Below are 16,473 nucleotides of genomic sequence, written 5' to 3'. Positions count from 1 at the left end.
TCAAATCTAGGCACTTATCATAGCGATGAATGAGCTTGGCAACTCCTTCCTCACAACACTCTGGCGCTTGCGTCCTCAACCAGCCAGTCACCCCTTCTCACAGCTGCGCATCATCGGCAAAACGCTGCGTTGCCAGCCACACATCCATTGTTGGAAACAAGTGGTTGAGGATGCAAGCAGCAGAGTTTTGTGGGGAAGGAGTTGCCAAGCTCATTCATCACTATGATAAGTGCCTAGATTTGAATGGTGACTATGCTGAGAAGTGGTATTTGGATGTGGCTTTCAACTGCATATGGTAAATGTTTTCTCCTATACTTTTTGAGGATACAAGCGGCAGAGTTTTGTGGGGAAGGAGTTGCCAAGCTCATTCATCGCTATGATAAGTGCCTAGATTTCAACCGCATATGGTAAATGTTTTCTCCTATACTTTGTTCATTTTTAATTCCAAAATGTAATCTACTTTCTGGATAACCCTCGTACACCAGTGGTTCTCAGTCTGGGCTCCCCACTCCTAGAAATCCTAACAGCTGGTAAACTGGCTGGGATTTCTGGGAGTTGTGGGCCAAAAACCTCTGGGGACCCCAGGTTGAGAACCACTGACTTACACAGACATGCTATAGCTCACACTATACTGAGCTCAGAAGATAGATGGTTTTGGATTTCCAAAAACGGTGAAGGGATTTTGGGTGGGGGGCTCTGGGAACTTAGACCAAAATAAGATAGTTTTCCCAAACTTTAAGGCTAAATGGTAGGCCCATAATGTCGAATGGGCCAGCATCATCTTCATCACCCGTTACGTGTCTCTGTCTTGTCCTTGTTGCCTTTTCCGTGCTGCTGTCCTGTTAACCCAGTTACTACTGACACCTTAATAGTTTAATCTTCCGAGCTAATTGGTTATGTGACTTTAATAATTCACAGCTTTAATTTCCCTAGAAAGTCCGAGGGCAACTGGGAACGAAACGCAGGAGAATGGATTAATTTGTGTTCTGCGGCATCTTTGCCTTTGTCTCAAATATGGGTGAAGAGCATATCGGGGGCCCCGGGGGCCATGTCCAGACTTCCTGGGCTGTAGATTTGATCTGGGAAATCTTACAATGACAGAACAAGGACACTTGCTTTTTTCCTAAAGTAGCGACAATTGTCACATTTTTGGTTCCATCTCTGTGGCTTTCATGTTCCTTGATTCGTGTTTGGGCAATGCTGCTGCGTTTGGTGTTCCCTATGGAGACTTGTCCACAGCTTCATGTTATATGGTAGACTCCTGCAGAGGCGAGAGGATCCCTCTTGTTCTTTGCTGAACGTAGTATTTGTTGGATTTTCTTAGTGGGTCTGTAGATAGTTTGTAGGTTGTGTTTCTTCCTCAGCTTCTTCATGCGGTCCATGATTCCCTTCATGTTTGGTAAGAACACTTTTACTCTGGGTGGATCTTTGTCTTGATTCTCATGGCTTGTTCTTGGCCTCGCAGCTCTTCTGATGTCCGTGGTGGAGTCTCCATTGGCCTGTAGAGCCCAGTTTAGGTGGTTGAGTTCCTCTTGGAGGAGGTAGGCTTCTCAGATGTAGTCAGTGGTCCGTTGATATATTGGAAAGAACCTTTTCCTCTGGGTGGGTCTTCGTCTTGACTCTCATGGCTTGCTCTTGTCCTTGTGTTTCTTCTGATGTCTGTGGTGGAGTCTCCATTGACTTGTAGAACCCCGTTGAGGTGGTTGAGTTCACCTTGGAGGAGGTGGGCTTCTCATATGTAGTCAGTGGTTCCTTGGAAAGAACCTTTTCCTCTGGGTGGGTCTTCGTCTTGACTCTCATGGCTTGCTCTTGTCCTTGTGTCTCTTCTGATGTCTGTGGTGGAGTCTCCATTGACTTGTAGAGCCCCGTTGAGGTGGTTGAGTTCACCTTGGAGGAGGTGGGCTTCTCATATGTAGTCAGTGGTTCCTTGGAAAGAACCTTTTCCTCTGGGTGGGTCTTCGTCTTGACTCTCATGGCTTGCTCTTGTCCTTGTGTCTCTTCTGATGTCTGTGGTGGAGTCTCCATTGACTTGTAGAACCCCGTTGAGGTGGTTGAGTTCACCTTGGAGGAGGTGGGCTTCTCAGATGTAGTCAGTGGTTCCTTGGAAAGAACCTTTTCCTCTGGGTGGGTCTTTGTCTTGATTCTCATGGCTTGTTCTTGGCCTTGCAGCTCTTCTGATGTCTATGGTGGAGTCTCCATTGGCCTGTAGAGCCCAGTTGAGGTGCCTCAGTTCACCTTGGAGGAGGTGGGCTTCACAGATATGGTCAGTGGTTCCCTTGATGTATGGAAAGAACCCTTTTCCTCTGGGTGAATCTTCGTCTTTACTCTCATGGCTTGTTCTTGGCCTTGCAGCTCTTCTGATGTCTGTGGTGGAGTCTCCATTGACCCCGTAGAGCCCAGTTGAGGTGCTTCAGTTCACCTTGGAGGAGGTGGGCTTCTCAGATGTAGTCAGTGGTCCGCTTGAAAGAACCCTTTTCCTCTGGGTGTGTCTTCGTCTTGACTCTCATGGCTTGCTCTTGTCCTTGTGTCTCTTCTGATGTCTGTGGTGGAGTCTCCATTGACTTGTAGAGCCCCATTGAGGTGGTTGAGTTCACCTTGGAGGAGGTGGGCTTCTCAGATGTAGTCAGTGGTCCGTTGATATATTGGAAAGAACCTTTTCCTCTGGGTGTGTCTTCGTCTTGACTCTCATGGCTTGCTCTTGTCCTTGTGTCTCTTCTGATGTCTGTGGTGGAGTCTCCATTGACTTGTAGAGCCCCATTGAGGTGGTTGAGTTCACCTTGGAGGAGGTGGGCTTCTCAGATGTAGTCAGTGGTCCGTTGATATATTGGAAAGAACCTTTTCCTCTGGGTGGGTCTTCGTCTTGACTCTCATGGCTTGCTCTTGTCCTTGTGTCTCTTCTGATGTCTGTGGTGGAGTCTCCATTGACTTGTAGAGCCCCATTGAGGTGGTTGAGTTCACCTTGGAGGAGGTGGGCTTCTCAGATGTAGTCAGTGGTCCGTTGATATATTGGAAAGAACCTTTTCCTCTGGGTGGGTCTTCGTCTTGACTCTCATGGCTTGCTCTTGTCCTTGTGTCTCTTCTGATGTCTGTGGTGGAGTCTCCATTGACTTGTAGAGCCCCATTGAGGTGGTTGAGTTCACCTTGGAGGAGGTGGGCTTCTCAGATGTAGTCAGTGGTCCGTTGATATATTGGAAAGAACCTTTTCCTCTGGGTGGGTCTTCGTCGTGACTCTCATGGCTTGCTCTTGTCCTTGTGTTTCTTCTGATGTCTGTGGTGGAGTCTCCATTGACTTGTAGAGCCCCGTTGAGGTGGTTGAGTTCACCTTGGAGGAGGTGGGCTTCTCAGATGTAGTCAGTGGTCCGTTGATATATTGGAAAGAACCTTTTCCTCTGGGTGGGTCTTCGTCTTGACTCTCATGGCTTGCTCTTGTCCTTGTGTCTCTTCTGATGTCTGTGGTGGAGTCTCCATTGACTTGTAGAGCCCCGTTGAGGTGGTTGAGTTCACCTTGGAGGAGGTGGGTTTCTCAGATGTAGTCAGTGGTTCCTTGGAAAGAACCTTTTCCTCTGGGTGGGTCTTCATCTTGACTCTCATGGCTTGCTCTTGTCCTTGTGTTTCTTCTGATGTCTGTGGTGGAGTCTCCATTGACTTGTAGAGCCCCGTTGAGGTGGTTGAGTTCACCTTGGAGGAGGTGGGCTTCTCAGATGTAGTCAGTGGTTCCTTGGAAAGAACCTTTTCCTCTGGGTGGGTCTTCGTCGTGACTCTCATGGCTTGCTCTTGTCCTTGTGTTTCTTCTGATGTCTGTGGTGGAGTCTCCATTGACTTGTAGAGCCCCGTTGAGGTGGTTGAGTTCACCTTGGAGGAGGTGGGTTTCTCAGATGTAGTCAGTGGTTCCTTGGAAAGAACCTTTTCCTCTGGGTGGGTCTTCATCTTGACTCTCATGGCTTGCTCTTGTCCTTGTGTTTCTTCTGATGTCTGTGGTGGAGTCTCCATTGACTTGTAGAGCCCCGTTGAGGTGGTTGAGTTCACCTTGGAGGAGGTGGGCTTCTCAGATGTGGTCAGTGGTCCGTTGATATATTGGAAAGAACCTTTTCCTCTGGGTGGGTCTTCGTCTTGACTCTCATGGCTTGCTCTTGTCCTTGTGTTTCTTCTGATGTCTGTGGTGGAGTCTCCATTGACTTGTAGAGCCCCGTTGAGGTGGTTGAGTTCACCTTGGAGGAGGTGGGCTTCTCAGATGTGGTCAGTGGTCCGTTGATATATTGGAAAGAACCTTTTCCTCTGGGTGGGTCTTCATCTTGACTCTCATGGCTTGCTCTTGTCCTTGTGTTTCTTCTGATGTCTGTGGTGGAGTCTCCATTGACTTGTAGAGCCCCGTTGAGGTGGTTGAGTTCACCTTGGAGGAGGTGGGCTTCTCAGATGTGGTCAGTGGTCCGTTGATATATTGGAAAGAACCTTTTCCTCTGGGTGGGTCTTCGTCTTGACTCTCATGGCTTGCTCTTGTCCTTGTGTTTCTTCTGATGTCTGTGGTGGAGTCTCCATTGACTTGTAGAGCCCCGTTGAGGTGGTTGAGTTCACCTTGGAGGAGGTGGGCTTCGCAGATTCTTTTCACATAGTCTTCCAGGGCTTTGATTGTGCTTCTTTTTTGACTTGGGTGATGGTTGGAGTTTTTATGCAGCTTCACTGTCCTGTTAAAGGTAAAAGTTTCCCCTGACATTAAGTCCAGTCGTATCTGACTCTGGGGCTTGGTGCTTGTAAAGAGTCTATAACGACTGCCACCAATTTATAAAGGTGCAACCACTTTTTCTTTTTTTCTGACTTTTTCTTTCTTTCTTCTTCTTATTCACTTTAAAGAGTAGTGTAACTTCGGTTAGAATACATGTGACAGAGGCTTAGATGTTGGAAGAACAATAACAAGTTTATTCAGGCACAAGCTTAGTGGTTACAATTTTGTTTCTCACTTAGAGGTATTCTTATTAATAGTTACAATACTAGGATGAGATGAATCAACTCTCTAAAGCAGTGATGGCCAACCTATGACATGCGTGTCAGCACTGACACGCCTAGCCACGCTACCGCATGCAGATTGATTGGATGACTAATGTCTTTTGTGGCCAAATTTGGTGTGATTTTGTCCAGTGGTTTTGTTGTTTACTCCATGGGAATTATGCACGTTACATATAAAATATCATTCTGTTATTATTCTATTTGTAGTATATTATTGTATTATATTATTACTATTATATTATTGTTATATTATTCATTATTTATGACTACATTGAAACTACAATAGAGAGAAAGCAGCGTGGAAACTGCAAGAGGTACCACAGATTGTTGTACATGGAAACAATGGTAGTAAATAGTTTTGATTTATTAAATACAGTTATATATTACAATTATATATTTTTGTTATTTAAATTATATATATTGTGAAATTATGTTTTTTCTCTCTCGAAGTGACACACCACCCAAGTCATGCTAGGTTTTTTGGTGAATTTTGACACACTAAGTGCAAAAGCTTACCCATCATTGCTCTAAAGTATCACTTCTTTTACTTAAAGTAGTGAAAACTTCTTCCCATTGAGCCGTTACTTCAATGGATCTCTGTGAGTCCAGCTGGGACTGGTTCCCAAAGTCTGAAACTTGGATTTTCCAGTGTCTTCAAACCACAGTCACCCCTGTGATATACTATCACAGATTCTCTGTGCCTTCCCAGGACACAGACTACATTAAATAAGTCACCAAACTTATTTAAAACCCACTCAAAATGAACAATTGAGTCTCCTTGATCCCATCAACCTGGAATCAATCTTCCCTGTGCCTCATCAGAGCACAGACTGACTGACTTTTTTAAACTCTGTACTTCTTCAAATAAACGGCAGTTGGCTCCGCCTACTTCTCCATGGCAACCAGCCTCTGAGTGCTGAGATGCAATAACTGTAATGCTTACCCTTTTTAAACATAAACACACAATTTAACATAACATCTGTAAACCAAAATTCGTACTTCATTACAATGCTCATCTCCATTTCCAAGCCGAAGAGCCGGCGTTCTCCTGTTATACCAGCATAAAGCCCTAAGAGCATTATGTTCCCCCGTCTCCCTTTTCTATTTTCAATTTTACAAAATATATTAGCATCCCCTTGTGTCACAAAACAGAAAGGAACAATTTTGCTTCTTGGCCTTTGATGGAAATCTGGCTTTCCTCATTCATTTTAGGCAGGCTTTTTGATGATTTGACAAAGTCGTTCCCCAGGGGCTTTGCTTGCGGCTGACTGGGAATACGCACAAGTGTGGCTTCCTATCTGCCTGGACCAGCTGCTGGGCGACTCAGATTAAAAGGCCCCTTCCCCAGTTACCTCGATTCCCGCCCTCCCAATCTGTTTGCTGTAGATAATGGCAGGAGCACATCCTCGCACTCGGCACCATTCTTCCGTCTTCTCCCTCACTTGTACTGAAAATGAATACAGCAGGAAGGGGGAGAAGTAGTCGATGGGATTCTCCAGAAACTTTTTTGCATCTTGCTTCTCTGCAAGTGAGCAAAAAATAAAACGAGGGGGCTTCTCGGCAACTGCTAGGAAACTTCAGAGTCAATACAGGAGCTTATCAATCCATTCTTGGTTTTAGTCCAAACTTGAAACCTCTATCCACATGCTGAAACTATATCTTATATTTTATTTTATTTACAGTATTTATATTCCGCACTTCTCACGGCGGATCACATTATATACATATATACATATAGGGCAAACATTCAATGCCCATATACACATAGAACCGAGACAGAGACAGACACAGAGGCAATTTAACCTTCTCCTGAGCTTCCGGTGGCCTAGGGGATAAAAGCCTCATGACTTGAAGGTTGGGTTGCTGACCTGAAGGCTGCCAGGTTTGAATCCAACCCAGGGAGAGCACTGATGAGCTCCCTCTATCAGCTCCAGCTCCATGCGGGGACATGAGAGAAGCCTCCCACAAGGATGGTAAAACATCAAAACATCCGGGCAATGTCCCCTGGGCAACGTCCAACGTTCTCTCACTCCAGAAGCAACTCCGGTTACTCCAGACACGAAAAAAAAAACCTTCTCCTGAGGGGATGTTCGATTCTGGCCACAAGGGGGAGCAGCTGCTTCATCATCCACTGTGAAGGCACTTCCTCATTCCAACGTCGTAAATTAGTTAAATTAGCCTCCCCACTTTATAAGTGGTACCTTATTTCCTACTTGATAGATGCAGCTATCTTTCGGGTTGCTAGGTCAGCAACGAGCTGGGGCTATTTTTTTATTTTTTTAATTGACGGGTGCTGCTTACCCTAACATGGGCTGGCCTCAAACTCATGACCTCATGGTCAGAGTGATTTATTGCAGTTGGTTGCTCGCCAGCCTGCGCCACAGCCCGGCCCCTATTATATCTGAGTTTTTAGTCTAGAACATTGCTTCCCAACTTTTTTTTTAACCAACATTAGTGATAAAAGGGTTACGAATAAGTTTTTGGTCAACTTTAGATCCGGTTTGGTTGTTTGGGGTCCTGATTTGGAAAATTGCATTGGATAGACTACATCAGCTCTAGTTTCTGAGACAGAACATATGCCATCTGGTAGTGAGAAACCTCAGTGGAGCAATGGGTTAAACCCTTGTGCTGGCTGAACTGCTGACCTGAAGGTTGGGTTGCTGACCTGAAGGTTTCTGGTTCAAATTCATGAGACGGGGTGAGCTCCCGTCTGTCAGCTCTAGCTTGCCCCCTGGGCAATGGCCTTATAGACGGCCAATTCTCTCACACTAGAAGCAACCTGCAGTGTGTTCTCAAGTCGCTTCTGACATGATAAAAAAAAATCCATTAGTCGGCCATCTTCTCGCCCACATAAACCATATTTAATAATTTAGAGCTGATGTGGTCTATCCAATGCAGTTTTCTGAATCAGCACCCCAAATAACCCCAGGAACAGCCGAAAAACTAAGGTGTAATGAAGTGTGAATTTTTTAGTTTACAGATGTCATGTTTAATTGTGTTTTAAAAGGGTCAATATTTCAGTTATGGCATCTTTACACTCATGAGTTGGTTGCCACGGAGAAGTGGATGGAGCCAATTGCCATTTTGGTGGAGAAGTACAGGTTTGAAAAAGAAGCAGTTAGTCTGTGCCCGATGAGGTACAGCGAAGACTGATCCTCAGTTGAAGGGATCAGGGAAGCTCAATTGCTTAATTTTGAGTCAGTTTAAAATAAGTTTGATGACTTATTTTAAGGTGGTCTGTCTCCTGATAAGGAACAGATAATCTGTGATTGTAATTCACAGGGTGACTGCAGTTTAGAGCAGTAGAGAAAGAAGTGACATTTTAAGGAATTTGAAACACCTCATTCTAGCTTTGCAACTGTTAATCAAAGTGCCTCTAAAGAGAAAGTTACTGTAACCATTAAGCTTTGTGCCTGAATAAACATGTTATTGTTCTAAGCTTCTGTCACATGTATTACCATCAAAAGCAAACAAGAAGAAAGAAGAAAAACAAAATTTAAAAGGTCTCCTCTCTGAGTAGCTAGTGTCTACATCTTCCCATGGTGGTGGCAAGCGTTGATAATCCCCTTTACATCTAGTGGCCGCATTATAAACATCCTTACATCTGGTGGCAGCATTTTAATAAAAACATCTTTATAATTTGGTGGAAGTGGTTATATATAGAGAGATAGGGTGGAGGGTATCAAGAGAGGAGTCGAGTGGAAAGTCCCGCTGCCGCCGCCTTGATTTCCCCAGTGGGCATACTCTAGAAACCTGCCCCAAATCTCAAGATTTGGCAGCAAAGTTCCTTTGTATCTTGTGCTCTTTTATACCATTCTTCTGTCGCCACTGATAATAATAAAAAAACACATTATAAAAAGCCAGGCTGCTTGGTGGATTGGAAAATAGGAACGACAAGAGATAAAAGAAAATCAATTTCTCACTCCTTTTGTTCGTTTTCCCCCTCTTTGTTTTTAATCATTGCTGCTTGTCCCTGCTTCCTTTTATATTCGCCTCCTTTTCTCTGTGAACTTAAGGATATGCCTTTTGAGTTATGCTCACTTCATGCTCTCATGGGTTGCTGTGAGTTTTCCGGGCTGTCTCGCCATGTTCGAGAAGCATTCTCTCCTGACGTTTCACCCACATCTTTGCCAGGAATCCTCAGAGCTTGTGAGTCCTGTTGGAAACTAGGCAGGAAGCAGCCAGGCCTTGAAGCTGCAAGGCCATTCAATGCTAATCAATGCTATAATTATAATATATTGTATATGCATGTAATATTAATAATAATATTATGATGTAATACAATGTAATAATAATTGTAATTCACTATTATAATTGTATATTTATATTACATACAATATTACTAATAATATTGCAATATACAGTAGAGTTTCACTTATCCAAGCTAAACAGGCCGGCAGAAGCTTGGATAAGCGAATATCTTGGATTAAGGAAAAGCCTATTAAACATCAAATTAGGTTTTTATTTTACAAATGTTACACAACAAATTTGACAGAAAAAGTATTTCAATACACAGTAATGTTATGTTGTAATTACTGTATTTACGAATTTAGCACCAAAATATCATGATGTATTGAAAACATTGACTACAAAAATGCGTTGGATAATCCAGAACGTTGGATAAGTGAGACTCTACTGTACATGTAATATTAATAATAATATTATGATATATTATGATACAATGTAATAATAATTATAATTCACTATTATAATTGTATATTTATATTACATGCAATATTACTAATAATATTGCAATATAGTCGTATAATATAATACTTTGTATGTATATATACTTGTAAACCGCCCTGAGTCCCCTTTGGGGTGAGAAGGACGGGATATAAATGTCGCTAATAATAATAATAATAATAATAATAATAAGAAGAAGAAGAAGAAGAAGAAGAAGAAGAAGAAACAATAGACATTGACAAAATTACGATCTGCCAACTGCAAAAGGCCACCCTACTGTGGCATCATCCGAAAATACATCACACAGTCCTAGACACTTGGGAAGTGTTCGACTTGTGATTTTGTGATAAGAAATCCAGCATATCTATCTTGTTTGCTGTGTCATAATAAAATAATAATAATAATCATCATCATCAAGGTGGCCAACTGCAACATTCACACTTGCCTCCGGTAGAGAAGAGTTTTTTCTCCCACCCTGGAAATTATACGAGATACATCAACCTCACTTGCTTAGTTTCCAACAGACCTCACAACCTCTGAGGATGCCCTCAGGCAGGAAGCAGGCAGGCTTTGAAGCTGCAAGGCTATTTAATGCCAATCAAGGTGATTAAATGCAACATTCCCACTTGCCTCCAATAGACAAGAGTTCTTTTTCCCACTGTGGACATTTCACAGATACATAAACCCCACTTGCCTAGTTTCCAACAGACCTCACAACCTCCGAGGATGCCTGCCATAGACGTGGGTGAAACATCAGGAGAGAATACAGCCCAGAAAATTCACAGCAACCCAGTGATTCTGGCATGAAAGCCTTCGACTACAGTGTCTTGTGTTTGTAAGCCTGGGAACAAGGATACCATTAACATTTGGGCCCAATATACACAATGAAAGCGAATAGCTGTGCCCGGCCACGTGTTGCTGTGGCGTTGTCTGGTTGTGTTGGTGAGAACTTGTTGAGGTTGTGGTGGTATTGAATGTATGTTGTATGGTTGTCTTTATGTTGAGTATGCATTTGGTTGTTTGTGTCCTGTGAAAGTGGTGAGGGTAGAGGGGGGTCTATGTCCCTGTGTAGTATTGTATAGCATTTATACGTTGTCCATGTGTTGTGAATGCTTGGATTGTGTTCTGCTGGGCTGGATGGCCCTTAGGGGTCTCTCCAAACTCTTGTGCCTGTCCCCTGGGCTGAGTGGGTTGCTAGGAGACCAACCTAGCTTTGTAACTGGCAGCAATTGGATAAAAACTATTATTCCTCTCCCTGTAATTAGGACTTTATTTTTCTTTTCTTTTTGTTGTATCAACCTAGAGCCGTGAATGATGGGTTGTGTTGTCAAATTTTGAGGTTGGGGGGGCCTGTAGTTTTGTTGTTTTGTCCGCTGCCCTGGTGCCATCACTCTTTTATATATATAGATATATATATATAGATTCTTCTTGTTTCTTTATTATGGATAGTAGACTCCAAAACGGAACATCCGAAGGGGTTGAACAATACCAACTCTTATGACTGTTTCTTGTAAAGATTGATAGTCTTCCTTTAAATGTGACTCTGGAGTAACAGCAACTACATTACTTTACAACCACCTGACCATTGTGCTTCCCATTTAAGAGTGAAATTAGTGACTCAGCTTCATACTCGCATTGGAATCAAACTGTTTGCAGAGTATGTGTGTTAAAACTCAGATCTTTCTGTGAGTATGACTTTTACATTATGTTTGTTGTCTCATGTAACTATATGTACAGTAGAGTCTCACTTATCCAACACTCGCTTATCCAACGTTCTGGATTATCCAACGCATTTTTGTAGTCAATGTTTTCAATACATCGTGATATTTTGGTGCTAAATTCGTAAATAAAGTAATTACTACGTAGCATTACTGCATATTGAACTACTTTTTCTGTCAAATTTGTTGTCTAACATGATGTTTTGGTGCTTAATTTGTAAACTCATAACCTATTTTGATGTTTAATAGGCTTTTTCTTAATCTCTCCTTATTATCCAACATATTCGCTTATCCAACGTTCTGGATTATCCAACGCATTTTTGTAGTCAATGTTTTCAATATATCGTGATATTTTAGTGCTAAATTCGTAAATAAAGTAATTACTACGTAGCATTACTGCGTATTGAACTACTTTTTCTGTCAAATTTGTTGTCTAACATGATGCTTTGGTGCTTAATTTGTAAACTCATAACCTATTTTGATGTTTAATAGGCTTTTTCTTAATCTCTCCTTATTATCCAACATATTCGCTTATCCAACATTCTGCCGGCCCATTTATGTTGGATAAGTGAGACTCTACTGTATTGTAAATAACTGGTAGCCACTATATATGTTCCCTATAGGATCCACATTTAAAAAAACTTAAAAAAAAAACAACTGAAAATAGGACTACAATCCACCTAATGAAGACTCTTTTGAGTTGAAACCGGTTGTGGTTTATGAGGAGTAAATTTATCCTTCAAGAGAAAAATATTGTTTGTACTGTGAATGTAACAGTCCTTTGTTTGTTGTATGTCTTTCGGGCTGTGTGGCCATGTTCCAGAAGCATTCTCTTCTGACGTTTCGCCCACATCTATGGCAGGCATCCTCAGAGGTTGTGAGGATGCCTGCCATAGATGTGGGCGAAACGTCAGGAGAGAATGCTTCTGGAACATGGCCACACAGCCCGAAAGACATACAACAACCCTGTGATCCCGGCCATGAAAGCCTTCGACAACACAGTCCTTTGTTTGGTTGTTTAGCAAGGCCTTTTGTATCTATGTGTTGTCGAAGGCTTTCATGGCCAGGATCACAGGGTTGTTGTGTGTCTTTCGGGCTGTGTGGCCATGTTCCAGAAGCATTCTCTCCTGACGTTTCGCCCACATCTATGGCAGGCATCCTCAGAGGTGGGCGAAACGTCAGGAGAGAATGCTTCTGGAACATGGCCACACAGCCCGAAAGACACACAACAACCCTTTTGTATCTGTTTTCATATTGTTGTATTGAACTAAATTTCGGTTTAATGATTTCTGTATTACTGTAATAGTGGATACTTGTCTTTGTATTCTACTTACAAAGGCATGTTTTTGCGCTCAAGCTTTGCCACCTTGACTCTCATGCTGCTCGGCCACTCTTGATGTCAAATGTTGGAGTAGTTTTCGGGATATCAACAGCACCCGAGTTGGGGTTCCCAATACATGTTGATGGTGGAAAAAGGAGTTGGGTCAGTGTGACCTCTCTTTTTCTGGGGGAAGTTACCACGTTTCTGCAAGGAGGTGGAGAGACCAACCAAAGCAGGCTCTCACGTGGGCACATCCCTCCACCAGCCTCAACCAAGGCACATGAATATTCTTCATTTGGCCGCTGCCCAATTTCTCCTTCCTTCCTTCCTTCCAGGACAACGCACCAGAAGGTCTTGATCAGGGGTCCCCAAACTTTTAAAACAGGGGCCAGTTCATGATCCTTCGGACCATTGGAGGGCCGGACTATAGTGGGCCGAGCAATAATAATAATAATGAATAATAACAACAATAATAACAACAACAACAATAAAAGGACAGATGGCCACCCAGCCTCAATGTTAATAATAATAATAATAATAATAATAATAATAATAATAATAAAGAGGGTTGGAAGAGACCTCTTGGGCCATTGAGTCCAATCCCCTTCTGCCTTTGTGCACCGAAAGCACAAGCAAAGCACCCCTGACAGATGGCCACCCAGCCTCAATGTTAATAATAATAATAATAATAATAATGAGGGTTGGAAGAGACCTCTTGGGCCATTTAGTCCAACCCCCTTCAGCCTCGTGCATCAAAAGCACAAGCAAAGCACCCCTGACAGATGGCCACCCAGCCTCAATGTTAATAATAATAATAATAATAATAATAATAATAATAATAATAATAATAATAAAGAGGGTTGGAAGAGACCTCTTGGGCCATTTAGTCCAACCCCCTTCAGCCTCGTGCATCAAAAGCACAAGCAAAGCACCCCTGACAGATGGCCACCCAGCCTCAGTTAATAATAATAATAATAATAATAATAATAATAAAGAGGGTTGGAAGAGACCCTTTGGGCCATTGAGTCCAATCCCCTTCTGCCTTTGTGCACCGAAAGCACAAGCAAAGCACCCCTGACAGATGGCCACCCAGCCTCAATGTTAATAATAATAATAATAATAATAATAATAATAATAATAATAATAAAGAGGGTTGGAAGAGACCCTTTGGGCCATTGAGTCCAACCCCCTTCTGCCTTTGTGCACCGAAAGCACAAGCAAAGCATCCCTGACAGATGGCCACCCAGCCTCAATGTTAATAATAATAATAATAATAATAATAATAATAATAATAATAATAATAAAGAGGGTTGGAAGAGACCCTTTGGGCCATTGAGTCCAATCCCTTTCTGCCTTTATGCACCGAAAGCACAAGCAAAGCACCCCTGACAGATGGCCACCCAGCCTCAATGTTAATAATAATAATAATAATAATAATAATAATAATAATAATAATAATAATAAAGAGGGTTGGAAGAGACCCTTTGGGCCATTGAGTCCAATCCCTTTCTGCCTTTATGCACCGAAAGCACAAGCAAAGCACCCCTGACAGATGGCCACCCAGCCTCAATGTTAATAATAATAATAATAATAATAATAATAATAATAATAATAATAATAATAAAGAGGGTTGGAAGAGACCTCTTGGGCCATTTAGTCCAACCCCCTTCAGCCTCGTGCATCAAAAGCACAAGCAAAGCATCCCTGACAGATGGCCACCCAGCTTCATTGGTAATAATAATAATAATAATAATAATAATAATAATAATAATAATAATTCTCAATTAAAAGACAAAGTATGGATGGTCGATATTGCAATCCCAGGGTACAGCAAGATTGAGGAGAAACAATTGGAAAAGCTGACACAATATGAGGATTTAAAGATCGAACTGCAAAGACTCTGGCACAAGCCAGTCAAGGTGGTCCCAGTGGTGATCGGCACACTGGCTGCAGTGCCTAAAGACCTTGGCCTGCACTTAAACACAATCGGCACTGACAAAATTACCATCTGTCAGCTGCAGAAGGCCACCTTACTTGGATCTGCCCGCATTATTCACCAATACATTACACAGTCCTAGACACTTGGGAAGTGTCCGACGTGTGATCCAATACAACAGCCAGCAGAGTGTCTGCTGTGGACTCATCTTGTTGCGTGTCATAATATAATAATAATAATAATAATAATAATAATAATAATAATAATAATAATAATAATAATAATAATAATGGTTGTAAGAGAAGAAGAGACCCCTTAGGTCATTTAGCCCAACCCCCTTCTGCCCTTGTGCCATGGGGGGCCGGATAAATGGCTTTGATGGGCCGCATCCGGCCCCCGGGCCTTAGTTTGGGGACCCCTGGTCTTGATGTTAACGTTTAATCATCCCTAATGAACAGAGTGCCACAGTCCCGGTCCTGCCTGGTGGTGGTGGGGTGGACGGGATACAACGTCAGGCCTCTGTAATGAAAATAAATGTCGACAGGCGCTCTTGTCCTAATGATCCCAGGCCGGGGAATGGCTCCTTTCTGTGTGGAAGGATTCCCAGGTTCATTGCTGCCTACGTGGCTTGTAGCAAATTTGAGACAGCTAGGAGACTCCGGTGGCTCAGTGTGTTGCTGAAATTGCAGACCGAAAGGTCCCAGGTTCAAATCCGGGGAGCGGAGTGAGCTCCCGCTGTTAGCTCCAGCTTCTGCCAACCTAGCAGTTCGAAAACATGCCAATGTGAGTAGATCAATAGAGAAGGTAACGGCGCTCCATACAGTCATGCCGGCCACATGACCTGGAGGTGTCTAAGGACAGCTATGGGTAAATTTCAAAATAAAAATAGATCCCAATAAAATGTCATTAATCGAGGCCTCAGTAGGTTAAATGTTTTTGAATATTTATCGTAACAAAACAATAAAGTGGAAAAGTAAGGGCAACAAAAACAATATGGTAACAATAACCTAATAATAATAATAATAATAATAATAAAATCTTCATTTGTACCCTGTCCTATCTCCCCATGGGGACTCAGGCCGGCTTCCAACATAGTAACAGGCAAACATTCAATGCCTATATAAACAATGCAGAGCTAGATATAGATCTATAATTATAGATACTAATTGCATTTCCCCCTGAAAAGTTCACGAATCCCTTCTCTGTGTGTGTGCATTTCCCCTACAATATTTGCAAGCCCTATATATATATATATATTAATATTTCTCTAGACGTGTCTATATATATTAGTGTGTTCATTTCCCCCCTGTGATATTTGCAAGCCATATATATATATATATATATATATATATATATATTCATATCTCTCTAGACGTGTCTATATATATTAGTGTGTTCATTTCCCCCCTGTAATATTTGCAAGCCCTATATATAGGTAGGTAAGAATATATTCATATCTATCCAGACATCTCTCTTTATATAGATATTTGAAGAGACTTGCAAACATATGAGGGTAAATTCATATATAAAAATAATGTGTATGTATGGCTACAGATACATGGATCTATATGTATAAAGGATTTGCAAAGACCTGCAAACATATGAGGGGAAAATTCATATATAAAAATAATGTGTATGTATGGCTACAGATATATGGATCTATATGTATAAAGGATTTGCAAAGACCTGCAAACATATGAGGGGAAAATTCATATATAAAAATAATGTGTATGTATGGCTACAGATATATGGATCTATATGTATAAAGGATTTGCAAAGACCTGCAAACATATGAGGGGGAATTCATATAT

General features: G+C 42.1%; 1 protein-coding gene across 3 annotated transcripts in view; it reads left to right on the top strand.

The window, feature by feature from the left end:
• doc2b (double C2 domain beta) overlaps positions 1–16,473 on the top strand; it is a 153,294-nt gene that overhangs the window by 113,676 nt on the left and 23,145 nt on the right. The gene's annotated exons all lie outside the window — the stretch shown is intronic.

This window comes from Anolis carolinensis, unplaced genomic scaffold, assembly GCF_035594765.1.
Source record: "Anolis carolinensis isolate JA03-04 unplaced genomic scaffold, rAnoCar3.1.pri scaffold_7, whole genome shotgun sequence".
In the NCBI taxonomy this organism is placed as follows: Eukaryota; Metazoa; Chordata; class Lepidosauria; order Squamata; family Dactyloidae; genus Anolis; species Anolis carolinensis.
The sequence above is the reverse complement of the archived record's forward strand: the minus strand, read 5'-3'. Positions and strand labels throughout refer to the sequence as shown.